General features: G+C 46.2%; 2 long non-coding RNA genes across 5 annotated transcripts; both read right to left on the bottom strand.

The window, feature by feature from the left end:
• Nucleotides 1-736: 736 nt before the first annotated feature.
• LOC127309641 (uncharacterized) lies at nt 737-2,196 on the bottom strand. Its single transcript, XR_007857257.1, has 2 exons — nt 1,235-2,196; nt 737-1,137 (listed from the first exon to the last, which is right to left on the bottom strand). It is a non-coding gene; the product is annotated as an uncharacterized lncRNA (long non-coding RNA).
• A 242-nt stretch (nt 2,197-2,438) lies between these two features.
• On the bottom strand, nt 2,439-7,679 carry LOC127307886 (uncharacterized). 4 transcript variants are annotated; one of them, XR_007855956.2, is made up of 5 exons: nt 6,850-7,679; nt 4,990-5,338; nt 4,132-4,270; nt 3,926-4,032; nt 2,439-2,839 (listed from the first exon to the last, which is right to left on the bottom strand). It is a non-coding gene; the product is annotated as an uncharacterized lncRNA (long non-coding RNA). The 4 variants fall into 4 exon arrangements; XR_007855957.2 differs by having other exon boundaries at nt 4,178-4,270; nt 6,850-7,677; XR_007855953.2 differs by having other exon boundaries at nt 4,143-4,270; nt 6,850-7,676.
• Between the last annotated feature and the right edge of the window lie 7,634 nt (nt 7,680-15,313).

Here is a 15,313-nt window from a genome sequence, read left to right as displayed (position 1 = left end):
GAAAGTGCCATAGACATCTCATGCATAACAGTTAGGAAATATAAAACAGAGGTAAACTTCTTTATACAAATTAGAAACTAAGAATAGAGACAAAAGTTTTCTGTTTAAAAAGAAGCAAATTAGTTCAGGTCTTTGTGTGCATCCAATTGGATATGAAAATACTTTTGTAAATGTGTTTCTGTTTTTAAAAAGACTTATTATAGTATAGTATGCATTTTACACTTTCCTACAAAACCATCGATAAAATAAAAGCTGCCAATGGTTAAAACAAGAAAGCTATGAGAAAGTGCCTGAAACCCCGAGAGCAGATTTTGTGCACCTAAGCAACACATTGCTCTTGGTTTTTAAAATATTAAAATATTATATTTATGTGTTTCAAAAAATTTAAAAATACATTACATCAATATATACATGTCCTGAATACGTGTGAGAAACTTTGGAAGAAATTATTTTGTATTTTGAGTTGCATGAAAAAAAACAATTTGTGGATGTATGTATAGGTTTGAAAACTCCCATTTTTAGTCGGAAACAATTGATCATGCTGAACTATTTGGATGTTTTTCCTTTTTATAAAGTTTAAAATATAATATACTATGTATGTGCATATTTAATTTTAGATTTTTTAGTCTTAGAAAATATGTTTTAAAATTCTTTTTAAAAATCGAGAGCACTGGTGCTCATGTGTCCTCAAGACACTTTCCGTGAAACCCCCGGCTTTCATGCTGATTAGGATGTGTTTTGGAACTCGAATCATTTACAAGAAAAACATATTTATACATTAGCAAAAGTCATAAAGGATACGAAATTGCCATGAATCAGCATATAAATACATTTGAAACATGTCTTCTTTGTCTAGAGCATGGCCTATAGAACCACAAGAAAAAATAGCAGTAAGCTTTCCGAACATCAGAGATATACCTCTGAAACGATGAACCATGCGAGTATTGTGTACCCAATTGCCTCCGTATGATAGCTCGCTTGCAAGAACCAGCGCATCTGAAATAGGAATTAAATAATAAAAATAAAACTAAGCATTGACTGCACAATGTGAACATGAAAACATAGCACTTGCCTTTAGACCTCTCCACACGCACATCATCATAGTCATTGTACCGTGGCCACGGCCCTGGCGTATAGCTGTACATATGCAAGCAGAAAGAGGATCAGAGTGAAGCAGAGTAAAAGAAGATCCTTATGAGCAAAGATAAAAGGCCAAAGAAAGCTGCTATTTTACCTCTTCCACCACGGGAAGTGGAAGCCTTGAGCTTGTTCTGATCGACAATTTCGTAGTCAAGATTCAAGTCAGTGCACCTTCAGAAGGTCTAATGACAAAGTGTGTAGCTCTAACACAAAAACAGAGAAAAAACATACTCCCTCCGTCTATTAATAGACGTCTAAGATTTATCTAAATTTGAATGTATCTAGCCGCTAAATAGCGTTTAGAACTTTAGATACATTTAGATTTAAACAAATCTTAGACGTTTATTTATAGACATTGGTAGTACTATATACAGTGGGTGTTCAGCTGGCAGAGTAAACAAAATCATCGTCAAAGCTTTTATTCATCCGTGAGAGAGCAAAGTATTCAGTTTTTTTGCACTTGACAGGACAATAATCAGTGACTAATATTATTGTTGGTGGTCAAAGTTAGACTTTCTCCAACAGCTAAGTTTAAAGTTCTGATTTTTTTATATTTAGGCTGGGCAAATGAGATTCCACATAACCTCAAACGGTCAAACCCCATTATGTACAAACATGTGTCCTACTCTCTTTGAGCTTGAACAACATGGAAGAAAAAGCTTTTAACCTAGCGTAGATAACAATGTGATGAACTTCTTCAGAACCAACTAATCCTTGATCTTTCCTCCTGAACTGATTTGTATCGATTTGATGCATTGAAAAATTACTAAGATAGGGAAATAAAAAGTTCTATTGATAGAGTCCAGTGTTGGGTGAAACCACTACAGTCCAACCTAGTAATTACCATATCTTAAGACCACATAGGTAGCACTCCAGTGCAGAGCTCCTAGACGAATCGAAACATTGTGTCCTCCCACTGAAATTGCTGTCTGGAGACTGCCGAATCTACTCTAAAATCTTTTGGACCTATCTAGCGAGCAATCAGGGGCTCGTTTGTCCCACCGAGCCCTCACCCCAAAAAGGAAACTTCCCCAACCAAGGCTATACGTCACGGCAACCCGCAAATCTATTTCGGGAAAAAACATCCACCCTCCCGCCCAGATGCCCTCACGTGAATCGTGTGTTTCACCCTCTCTTAGGGGTGAAATCGCGCACCATCCCCACATCTCCCCAGGCCCAGGTTGCTTTCTGCCTTCTTTTACCCCCCCCCCTCTTTCTCTAGAAATTACCATGGATCTACGGTTACGGATACAACACAGGAGAAAACAACTTCAATTAACTTGACACAGACACCTAGCTAACGTCGGCGCTGTCTGGTAGAAATTCGAAAATGGTCAGATTTCCATGTCTTACTATCCCACAAGTGGAAAATTTGAACTACACTAAATCAACCTTGGCATTTGCTTACACGCTTACAACTAAGATTTAGGATTGGACAAACCACAACAATCCAGAAAATGGATATGGTAGAGGATAAGCATTGGAGGCTTGAGCCCAGGCGAAAGTCAACCACGGTAGAGCCACCTCCTAATCCCAACATAGGTCTCGTCTGTTTGTTCCGAGGATTTGAAAAAAAAAACACCCGCCAGTGGCCGCCTCCAGGCACCACACCGAAGGAAGTTGCTCCTACGCGGGGAAGGCAGCGGCTGCGGGTGATAGGCACACGATAATAAGTAGTGCCCTCAGAGAAAGTACAAACCTGTATCATAAAACAATACTTCAAAAAATAGAAAGAAAAATAAATAAAAAAACAACTTAGACTAAGATCTCTAATCAACTTAGTTAAATGGCAGAAGCAACTTATTTATGTTGGCGGGACAACTTAATTAATAAACCCAAGTACTTTAATAAAAAAAGTTGCGGCGGAACAACCATGGATATGTGGAAAACCAAGAACAATAATAGACCCAAGTACATTGATAAACTAAGTGGTAGAAGCAACTTAAGTATATTGGCAAAAACAACTCCCAATACATCCATGGATACGTGGAAAATCAAGAATTTGCATAAAGGTTCAATGCACAACATAGGCTAAGATGCTTAAACAACTTAATTAGGTGGTAGAAACAACTTCAGAATCTTAGAAAAACAACTTAATGGAAGAAAAAGAGAGGATAAACTAGAGAAACTCCACTGCGTTCATGGATAAGTGAGAAAACCAAACTTAATAGAGAATCAACATGCAACTTAGGCTAATTTGTACAATGAACTTAACTAAATGGTATAAGCAACTTAGTTATGCTGGCGAATCAACAAAATTTAAAAGAAAGATGAAGCAAAAAAACTAAATTAAATTAGTGTGTATTGTACAAAAAAACTTATGCAATCAATATTATTTGATTGAGATAATAACTTATAGATGTTGGCAATAACAAACTAATTAAATGAAAAGGAGAAGAATACAACTTCACAAAGCAATATTTTCATTTATGTTGTTGCACCTGGATCTGACCAAAAAACAACAGTCAGCTCATCCAGGGATGTTCAGAAAACAGAATGATAAGAGAAGCATTAGGTAACTTAATCTGAACTAATGAGCAAACTAAAGAGAAAATTTGTCATGTAAATGATTTGCTTGGTCAAACCAAAAAAACAAAACAAAAAACCTCCTACTACATGGACTGTGAGTAACTTGACTCTACTGGCAAGGACAGACTCTGCGGTTAGTAAGATCCTAAGTTTCTTATACACCATATTTAGTAGTAGGCCTGCCAGTGCCAAACAAGACCTATCAAGTAGTACTTTGCATTTCCCACCATCTATTATGCAGTAAGATGGAACTTACAACTAACTAAGATGGGAAGAAGCAATATGATGTACATCACTGTCCTTGATCTTGACAGTTTTCATCATCCCCTTGAGCTTTTTATTGGCAGCCCTCATCACATTCATCTGAATAAATAAGAAATCAGCAGGCAGCTTTAGACATCTGACACTCTGAACATTATAGGATAATAAATTTTCAGATGATACAGTGCTACATATAGAGACATATAGTATACTGTGTGTCCTTGAGGCCGTCGCCGACAAAGCCGACCTGGTGTCCCGGCAGCGACCTGGTGCTTCACTATTCCACTGAGTTTGAACTGGGGACACCTGCACTGACCCCTCGCCCTCACATGCCCTACACCTGCACATAAACATGAAGCGATCAAATTACACACAAAAATTGGATAGTGGATTCAACTAAACAGGTAGGTATTTGCAACTTAACCTAACGTATCTAAAACGACTTGATTTGAGGGACAGAAGCAACTAACAATTGCATAAGTACACACTCAAGTGCAAGTAAAACAACTAAGATCCCTGTATATGCAACATAATGAGCAGATAAAAAACAACTAAGATCCCTGCCCACCAAAATCGAAAATGCCAAAATTGACATTAGGAACTTATTTATGTCCCTTGTTCAACATATAAACGCCAAAAAAAATGTCTTGTGGTACGGTACGTCTATCCAGATTAGCAACTTCATGACCAGTTGATACAACTTAGGCATTACGCATAGAACAACTTAGCATCAATGTTTAGATGACTTATCATCAAATGTTTACGCAACTTAAACATTACCTAGGAACCAACTTAGCATCAATATTTATGCAACTTAAACATTACCCAGAAAGCAACTTAGCATCAATGTTCATGCAACTTATACATTATCCAGAAATCAACTTATTATCATTGTTTGCACTACTTAAACATTACCCAAAATATCAACTTAGCATCAATTTTACGTCAACTTTACCATAAAGCAACTTAGCATCAATGTTTAGCTAAGTTCAACATTACTAGAATGCAACTTAACAACGTAGCAGCCAGCAGGTTAGTTAAAATGGATAAGCAAGTTACGTTGGTCGGGGGCAATGGTTGGCTCAAGCTAGTGCTCGAGCTAGGCATCGGGGGCGCTGCGACTGGCTCAAACTAGGCATTGTTCTCTCCACCACCGGCTCGAGGTAGGCACCATGGCCTCCCCCACCGCCGTTCTTGATATGGTACTAGCTGCACCGCCCGGGATCCACCGCTTCTAAGTATAGGATACCAAGCTCTATCTGGTAGAAGCAAATGCTCCACCATGAACCATCTCCTCCAGGTCCAGCTACCGTGCTTGAGCCACCATTGTCAACCAAACCATGGTGAAGCGGCAACGACATAGTCTTAGGATGATGGAATCCAAGCCAAATTCAACACATTACCACTGCTATCAATTTTTTTAACAACAACCGGATCAGTAACTCAACGACAACAACTTAAGAACTAGTGGATATCTTGGCATTAAAGTTGGGTATCATTAGATCAATATACTATCAGGATCGAGTGCATTAATTTTCACACAAAAACTATGATATGTCACCAGATCAGCAACAAAATAATTTTCAGTGGGCAACTTAGCAACAACCTATACACAACTTGAAATTAAAGTTAGGAAAAATTAGAGGTATTGATAGGTTACAGTTCAGGTATTTTCATGGCCCACCCTGGAGCAACTCAATAATACATGATAGGTGACTTAGATAAACTCGAAAGTACATCACCCAAGATCTTAAAAAGTAGAAGCACACGATTTTTGCAGCAACTTAGTAGATAGGTACCTGCAACTTGGTGGACTGGAAACTACAATTTTGATAGTTATGGAAAACATCAAGGGGTGTCTACGGTGACTACATCTTATTGCATGACAAACTATAACTAATTAAATGTACCCGAAAAGCAACTAGGTAAGCCGGTAACTACAACTTACTGCATGAAAACTGCAACTCATCAAATGCACCTGAGAAGCAACTAGGTAATCCAGTAACGACAACTTAATGCATGACAAACTGCAACTTATAGATTGACATTATAGTAATATGCAAGAGAACCAAATGACAGAAACCTAATTAATTTCCCATCCTTTTAATCTCGGTTAACGCTTAATTAGTTATGATCATGTGAGACACTTCATGATTTTTCCAAAAAGAATCCAGACTAAAGTATTTAGACCTTGTGATAGATAGATAGCTCCAATTTTGCAGATATTCTATCTACAATATAGATAGATCATGCTTTATGATTGACAGCATTATGTTCTGTGAACAAAATTATATGAGTATGTGGTCGGCTTTGTAATCATGCCTAATGAAGGAACTCGACAGGCACCAATCTCAATGTTGATGGACCTGAATATGGTGACATTATGTATGTCTACAGTAACAGGGAACAACTCATATTAAAAATTACTTGTTTACTGTCAGAACTCCAGCAAACAGCATATATGCTCCCGGTATCTACAACCTGCAAGTGTCTGCATTTCGTTGGTGTGCTTAACACTTCAAAGCCTACTTGCCCATTATTTGTAGAAACAGTATAAATATTGATATTATCAACTATCCACATGATTCACCCGAATTTATCTAAGAAAAATACTTACATGACAGCCATCTAGCTATCGAATAGCAATGAAAACAAGGTACACATCAAAGTCAGTGCAACTTTGTTAATAATTAGCAGTTTTAAGGAAATTCATGTCCATATTGTAGGATTTTAGGATAAACTTCAATCAAAAAATTCAGCAGTTCAGTTTAGTTCCTACAGCCATAAACCGAAGAAAACATCCGACGACTGCTGGCACCAAGACAAGTATACTCAGTCAGTGCATAGCGTCAGTAATCCTTGGTAATTCTATCAACAATTAGCATGTTGATTATATGACAGAGAGCGGAAGAGGTGAACCTGAAGTTGTCGATGCGTCAGAGGATGCGCTGAACATCCTCTCGAGCAAACCAGCTCTGATTTCCACGCTGCCACAAGGCCCAGCTCTACATGTCCGTCACTTGCATCTGGGTACTGACGGGGTACATCAAGGGTAGGAGCAGCGCAGGAAGATGGAAGAGGTACAATGCTGGCCGGGCCCGATGGCGGCGGTGGGGGAGGCACATGGTGGTGAGCACCGTCCACCCTATCCCCCCACCCCACCCATCGACGTGGAACTCGGATCGGCAGTCGCCGGTGAGCTTGCGAGCTAGAGGAGACGAGAGGTGGCCTGGAGAGCTTGCGAGGGAGAAGAGGTGCGGCGGAATTCGCCGAGCCGGATCTGGGACGCCACACACGCCAGCTCTCCGGGGACGCGGGCAGTCGGGGTGTCAAAACGTCAGTCGCCTAAGGGATCGGAGCGCGTCGGTTAAACCCTCGCTGTTACCCCGAGCCAGGGCGGCGTGCAGTGGATGCTGCGAGGCCTGGATCTAGGAGGAAGGGTGAGGGGCGGGCGTCCCTCGCCATGGCGCGGCAGGAAGGTGAGGCGCGCGGTGGCGTTCGCCGGTGAAGCGATGGAAGTGGAGGGACGTGGCGGCGCTTGCCAGCGGAGCAGAGGAAGGAGAAGGGCGCCGCGGCGCGGCGCTCGCTGGTGGAGCAGAGGAATGGATGGAGGAGCGCACCGGGCACGGGAGTGACGTGCCCGTCTTCTCGCTCGCTGTCAGAAGGACTCGCGCGACCCGGGGCCGGTACCGATCCAGACGGCCAGAAAGCGAGGGCTCCTTGGAGCAAACCAGCCACCCAGCACTTTTTATGTCGTCCTGGATGGCTCACACTGATTATGACAGAAAAAAGTGGAATCCATTTTGATGATCCCACCAAATCACTCTCCTCCCCAGAACCTAGCAATTCAGAGGGACAGTATCAGCAGAGGAACAGGGCATAGGGGATAACCTGGCCGCGCGCTGCCGGTTGGTCTCGCCGTCCACCGCCGGGAGTGAGCAGGCGAAGGTGGGGCCAGGAGGCTGGAGCCAGTCAGTGAAAGGGAGCGGGTTATCTTTTTTTTTTTTTTTGCGAGGATGGGAGTGGGTTATCTAATATGAAATCGATCCAGAGGTAACTGAAGGGAAATTAGAGCGTCTCTATCACACCCCCGTATTGCCCCAATTCGGGTAATAACCGTTTGTATGAGATTTTGGGCAGAAAAATAGACAACCTAACTTCGTATATTCGCCAAAACCATATTTTTTTGCAGGGTCGGTAAACGTAGCCTCCCAACCCGCAAAAGAACGGATTCCAGAGCCGAACCAAGGGTGATCCTTAGAGCATCTCTAGCCGTTGGGCTCCCCAGACCGAAGTCCGGCGCTAAATAGCGCCGGATGGATGTAAAAATTGGCCTGGGGAGGCCCAATTTCCCAGCCGCGAGTCCAGAATGGATGTAAGTATTTTGACGTAATACGGCGAATTCAGACAAAATTGGGCGAAGCTCGTTCGAACATAAGCGAAATTTAATGATATTTAACATATAGAGGCGAGTTCGTACATAAATAGGCCGAATTCGTACATATATTTGAATTCGGCGATTGACAAACTTAAACTTAAACTAAAAAGCGGCCTCCTACATGCCGAAATGGCGGTAGAAGGCCGTGTAGTCGCCGCCGTCATCATCGTCGCTCGAGCCGGCGTCGTCCTGGGGCGGCGGCGCCTCGTACCAGCGGCTCGTACCCTGGCCAGCGTCGCCGGCACGTGGCGGCGACGGCCGGTAGATGTCGTCATCGCTGCTCTCCTCGAGCTTGATCACCTCCCCTGGGCGCGGCGTTCCTTCCGGCGGGCTGGTGCGGCGGCGCGGGCGTCGAGTTGACGCGCGCGGCGGCCGGATCCAGCAGCCGCCGCTGCTGCTCCGCCTCCTGGCGCTCCCAGTCGCGCCTGGACCACTCCAGTGCGGCGTCGATGGGGAGGCTGTTGTCGGTGGGCACCAGGTCCTTCAGCGACCTGGCAATCGCCTCCGCCACCGCGGCGTCCTCCGCGCGCTTCGCCTCCTCCTCGGCGAGCTGGTTGGCGGCGGCCGCGGCGGCCTCCTTCTTCGCCGACTTCCTCTTCCGCCCGTGCTGCGGAGAGGAGGGTTGGTCGCGGATGACGAGGGCGCCGCTGCTGCACCCTCTGGTCGGCGGTGGAGACGCCGGTTCCTTCTTGACGCGCGCCGGTGTCGACGGAGACGCCGGCTCCTTCTTAACGAAGACCGACGTCGACCCGCTGGACCTGGACGCCGACCTTGACCCAGACGAGGAGGAGGACGGCGCCATCCTCCTCGGTAGCCAGGAGCTACCGCGCCGACGCGACATAGTAGCCGCCTCCGGCGGCGGCATTTGCAGGACAGGGGGAATTCTCACCCTCGATGTGCGCGAGCACATTCGAGAGGGTGCGGCCAGGCGCGCTCCACCACCGGCGGCGTTGTTCCTTGCCGGAGGAGGAGGAGGGCCGTCATACGCGGCGAGTTCGCGCTCGTACCTGCGCCGAAAGAACTCGGTCCACGAGTCGTACGCGTCGGGGAAGAAGCGCGGCTCCGCGCGCTGCTCGTCGGTGAATGTGGCGAGCACTGCTTCGATCTCGTCGTCCATGGCGGCCCGACCCATTGGCGGCGGCGGGATCGGCACGCCGCCCGCGCTTAGTCTCCATCCTCCCGGCGCGCGGAAGTCCGGCGGCGCCGGGTAGCCCGCCATGTGGAGGAGCCGTCCCTCCCATTGGTGGAGAGAGCGGCGGCCGAAGCCGTTGTTGGCCGTACCGTCGTTCGCCATTGCTCGATCGTCGCTGGTTCATTCGAGATCGGGGAAGATTTGGGGGAAGGCGAGCGAGGTGAATGTGGGGCAGGCTCGGTAGTTCGGCGATAAATAGAGGTAGGCGTGCGTGATACCGAGGCGACGACATTAACTCGCCGCGTGGAAGCTACGCGGCCGGCGAATACTGACCGGCGGCAGGCTTTTACAGCTCGCGGAAGACGACGTGATGAGGACGACGATCGGTGTCTCTCGCCGACAAGTTTGGGCCACCAGACGCGCGGGAAGTTTCGTCGGCGTTTCCCGCGCTTTCGTTTCATCCGAAGTCCCCGAGCGCTCCCCGGGGGGCCAGGGATGGCCTGGGCTCTCCGGACGGATGAAAGGCCTATTCCGGACGAAAACGAGGAACCAGGGGCGCGACTGGGCCGTTTTCGTCCATCCGGATGACAAAACGCAGTCCTGGGGGCCTCGTCGGGGAGACGGCTGGGGATGCTCTTATCCCGTGTGAGGTGTTGGTGCGAAGGTCATTTCATCCACTCGCGGACATTTCACCTCGCAGCCTTCCTAGTTTCCCCGCCGCTTCCGCGTGTCGCTGTAGACCCCAGCCGCGTTCTTGCTCCCCCGCCCGATTCTAGCCGCTAGAAAATTAAACGCGCCCACCGCCCAACGACGCCAGTCTCGCACTCGCGGGAGGCCGTCCGCCGCCCAATTGGCTGGATCTCGCTCGTGGTCGGAGCCACCATTGATTCCGGATGGAGCTCGAGCGCGCCGGCGTGGTAGGCTTTCTACCCCATCGCTCGTGTACGCGGAGCTCCTCGCACCTCCACGAATTCAAGATATAGTTCTAAACCGGTGTCATGATAGTCTCATGAATTGAGCTATGGTTGACTATGGTTTAGAGCATGCAATCAAATTAAGAGTTCTTTATGTACGTTAAGATGTTATGATAGAGCATGAGGAGATAGAAGTTTGATCAAGACTAAGAGTAAAGCATAAAGATTGTATCACTTTGGATCATATGATCTTGTGGTTGGGTAAACCCTGTCAATTATGCTTTGTGACTAACCAATCATATATGTGTGCTTGTGTTGTCTATGTGGGTTAGATATCTCGAGAACAAATGCTTGAAGCTCGTTGTCCATTCGATGATAATGGACTTATGAAGGTGTCCTTCAAGGAAATATTTCCCATAGTGGTGTATGAGGGAGCAATCATGAGTCTTCACAAAGCAACAATGATCAAGTCAGTCATTCCGGCTTGAATGGAGCTTGAATAGTTGTCATCAATATCAAGATGGGTGCGGAAGGCAAAGATATGGCCTTGCTAGGTTTCCCTTTAACCGGTCCCAAGATGGTTGTTGGGAGACCGGATTATAGGATATATAGCCGCACTATCAAGAGGGGCTTTCGGTTTGGTAACTTGATCGCATCGTCTTTGGGAGCTCAATCCATTGCATATGTTGCATCCCTATTCTTGTTGCTTCTTGGTGTTTCTCTGTGTGACGTTCTTGAGATTGTTGCCAGCTTTTCAACAAGCCCAAAGTTAATCGAGAACGGAATTCGTTTACATCTTCTATTGCGTTTTCGAGGTTGGAGGTTTTATCGGTTCTTCGTTGTGGAAGGTTTAAATTCCCCCATTTTTTACATTTAGTGTCTTGCTCCATCCTAGATTTTATATTCTCCATTATGTATATCTTGTTATTAGCTTTTCAAAAAGCCAAAATTTAAAATCGGAGTCCGATCGCAAAAGTTATCACTATTTTTGTAAGCATAGTTTTCTGTCAGCGGTACGGTCGGCAGCATCGGGCATGGCGCCGGTTTGGTCTCCGCTGGGACACTGCCGGGCCTGGCGCCAGCTCCCTTGCCGGGCCAGGCGGCACGGCGCCGAGCCCCATGTCGGTGACCGTCGAAAGGGGTATCCAAGAACTGTTCTGGCGTGCAGCCTGGTATGTCGGCCCTAACGCCGGTTCGTCCAGCGTACAACCCGGCATGCCGGCCTGGTGCTGGTTTGTTCAGTGTATAGCCCGCCACTGCTTACTTTTTTCCGGTCTGCCTCCCAGGAAACCACCCAAATTTAAACGACTAGTTTTCTCCCTTGGACTATAAATAGCCTTTCTTCCTCTTTTAGGAGATAAGGTCAACCATTACACTTGCTCTCTCTCACTCTCTCCGACTCCATTGTTGAACCTCAAAAGCTTGTTTCCTCGCCATCCATGTCATGATTCTTGCATATTTTTGTGGGATTTGAAACAGGAGATCTAGATCTACAACTTCACCAATCATTTCCTCCTCTAAGTGAGGGCAACCCTTGGGATCTAGATGTTGGATTCATTTGTTGATTTCCTCATTTGTTCTTCCTCTGTAGTTCCTCCATAGTATTAGTTGCTTCGGTGGGATTTGACTGTAAAGGATTTGAACACCTTTGGTGTTCTTGCTTTTGCATACTTGCATAAGTATTGAGCTCTCCATTACGATTAATTCGAGTAAGAGACCATGAGCTTGTTACTCTTGGATGGGTTACCACCTAGTTTTCTTGACAGTTGGTGCTCCGGTAATCTCTTCGTGGAAGATTGTCAAGAGGCACATGCTTCTCCTTCGTGGAGGTTGTGAAGTGGTTGTGGAGTTTGCCATCTCCGAAGTGGAGGAAAAGCTAATCATAAGGGAAAGTGATGGGATTCGTTGCATAGAAAACAAAAAAATTCCTACCGCAAAGACGAATAAAACCGAGATCTAATCTATGGAAAAGCCTAGATCTAATCTATGAGATCTGAACAACGAGATGGAGATGAGACTAACCCTTGAAGATTCCAAAGCCTACGAGATTAATCTCGTTGTTGGTGTAGACGATCGTTCCGGTGCTGCAATCCGGCAGCACTTCCGTACTCGGTCGCGCGTACGGTGTCGATGAAGCCCCTTCCTCTCCCCGTTCCAGCGGGCAGCGGAGGTGTGGTAGATCTCCACGGAATCCCAGCAGCACGACGGCGTGGTGGTGGTGGTGGAGAAGATTTGCTGCAGGGCTTCGCCTAAGCCTGCACAGCGTATGGAGGATGAAGAGAGGGGGCGGCTAGGGTTGGAGGAGAGGTGGTGTGGCCGGCCACCCCCTCCCCTCTTTATATAGGGGGAGGGGTCGGCCTAGGGTTTCCCCCTGGCCCCACCTCCTTCCTTGGCCGGCGGATCAAGAGGGGGAAGTCTTCCCCCCCAAGTCTTCCCTTTATCTCTTCGTTTAAACGCTTTAATCTCGAGATAGATTCTATCTCTAAATTTAAACCATTTGAATTAGAGATAGATCTTATCTCTAAGGGGGGCCGGCCTGGGCCCACATGTCACAGTCGGCTGGACCCACCATGCCATGTGGCGCCTATGTGGCCTATCCCGGGGTGGTGGGCCCACTGGTGGCCCTCTAGAACCTTCTAGAAGCTCCGGTCAAAACACCAGACTTTTTCCCGAACCCCGGAAAGTGACTTCCCTTATATGAATCTTATTCTCCGGACCATTCCGGACCTCCTCGTGATGTCCTAGATCCTATCCGAGACTCCGAACAAAAACTTCGGACTCCATCTCATATTCCGAATCTACTTATGCGACATCGAACCTTAAGCGCATCACCCTACGGTTCGCGAACTATGCAGACATGGTCGAGACTCTTCTCCGAGCAATAACCAATAGCGGGATCTGGAGATTGCTGGCGTACAGTTGACGTGGGAGTTAGAAATCTTTGTGGTGTATCTTTTCTTCAGGTCCCCGGCAACGGCGCCAGAAAACAGTCTTGATGCGCGTGAGACACACGTCCGTTGGGAACCCCAAGAGGAAGGTGTGATGTGCACAGCAGTAAGTTTTCCTCGAGAAGAAACCAAGGTTTATCGAACCAGTAGGAGCCAAGAAGCACGTTGAAGGTTGTTGGTGGCGGAGTGTAGTGCGGCGCAACACCAGGGATTCCGGCGCCAACGTGGAACCTGCACAACACAATCACAATACTTTGCCCCAACGTAACAGTGAGGTTGTCAATCTCACCGGCTTGCTGTAAACAAAGGATTAGATGTATAGTGTGGATGATGATGATTGTTTGCGAAGAACAGTAAAGAACAATTGCAGTAGATTGTATTTCAGATGTAAAGAATAGGACCGGGGTCCACAGTTCACTAGTGGTGTCTCTCCCATAAGATAAACAAATGTTGGGTGAACAAATTACAGTTGGGCAATTGACAAATAAAGAAGGCATACCAATGCACATACATATATCATGATGAGTACTATGAGATTTAATCAGGGCATTACGACAAAGTACATAGACCGCTATCCAGCATGCATCTATGCCTAAAAAGTCCACTTTCAGGTTATCATCCGAACCCCTTCCGGTATTAAGTTGCAAGCAACAGACAATTGCATTAAGTATGGTGCGTAATGTAATCAACACAAATATCCTTAGACAAAGCATCGATGTTTTATCCCTAGTGGCAACAGCACATCCACAACCTTAGAACTTTCTGTCACTGTCCCATATTTAATGGAGGCATGAACCCACTATCGAGCATAAATACTCCCTCTTGGAGTTACAAGTATCAACTTGGCCAGAGCCTCTACTAGCAACGGAGAGCATGCAAGAACATAAACAACATATATGATAGATTGATAATCAACTTGACATAGTATTCAATATTCATCGGATCCCAACAAACACAACATGTAGCATTACAAATAGATGATCTTGATCATGATAGGCAGCTCACAAGATCTAACATGATAGCACAATGAGGCGAAGACAACCATCTAGCTACTGCTATGGACCCATAGTCCAGGGGTGGACTACTCACACATCGATCCGGAGGCGATCATGGCGATGAAGAGACCTCCGGGAGATGATTCCCCTCTCCGGCAGGGTGCCGGAGGCGATCTCCGAATCCCCGAGATGGGATTGGCGGCGGCGGCGTCTCTGGAAGGTTTTCCGTATCGTGGCTCTCGATCGGGGGTTTCGCGACGAAGACTATATGTAGGCGAAAGGGTAGGTCAGGGGGCGTCACGAGGGGCCCACACAGTAGGCCGGCGCGGCCAGGGCTTGGGCCGCGCCGCCCTGTTGTGTGGCCACCTCGTGGCCCCACTTCGTTTCCTCTTCGGACTTCTGGAAGCTTCGTGGAAAAATAGGACCCTGGGCGTTGATTTCGTCCAATTCCGAGAATATTTCCTTACTAGGATTTCTGAAACCAAAAACAGCAGAAAACAGCAACTGGCTCTTCGGCATCTCGTCAATAGGTTAGTGCCGGAAAATGCATAATAATGACATATAATGTGTATAAAACATGTGAGTATCATCATAAAAGTAGCATGGAACATAAAAAATTATAGATACGTTTGAGACGTATCAAGCATCCCCAAGCTTAGTTCCTACTCGCCCTCGAGTAGGTAAACGATAACAAAGATAATTTCTGAAGTGACATGCTATCATAATCTTGATCAATACTATTGTAAAGCATATGAGATGAATGCAGCGATTCGAAGAAATGATGAAGATAATGAGTAAACAAATGAATCATATAGCAAAGACTTTTCATGAATAGTACTTTCAAGACAAGCATCAATAAGACTTGCATAAGAGTTACTCATAAAGCAATAAATTCAAAGTAAAGGCATTGAAGCAACACAAAGGAAGATATAAGTTTCAGCGGTTGCTTTCAACTT

This window comes from Lolium perenne, chromosome 6 (assembly GCF_019359855.2).
Source record: "Lolium perenne isolate Kyuss_39 chromosome 6, Kyuss_2.0, whole genome shotgun sequence".
In the NCBI taxonomy this organism is placed as follows: domain Eukaryota; kingdom Viridiplantae; phylum Streptophyta; class Magnoliopsida; order Poales; family Poaceae; genus Lolium; species Lolium perenne.
This window is presented reverse-complemented; position numbering and strand designations above follow the sequence as displayed.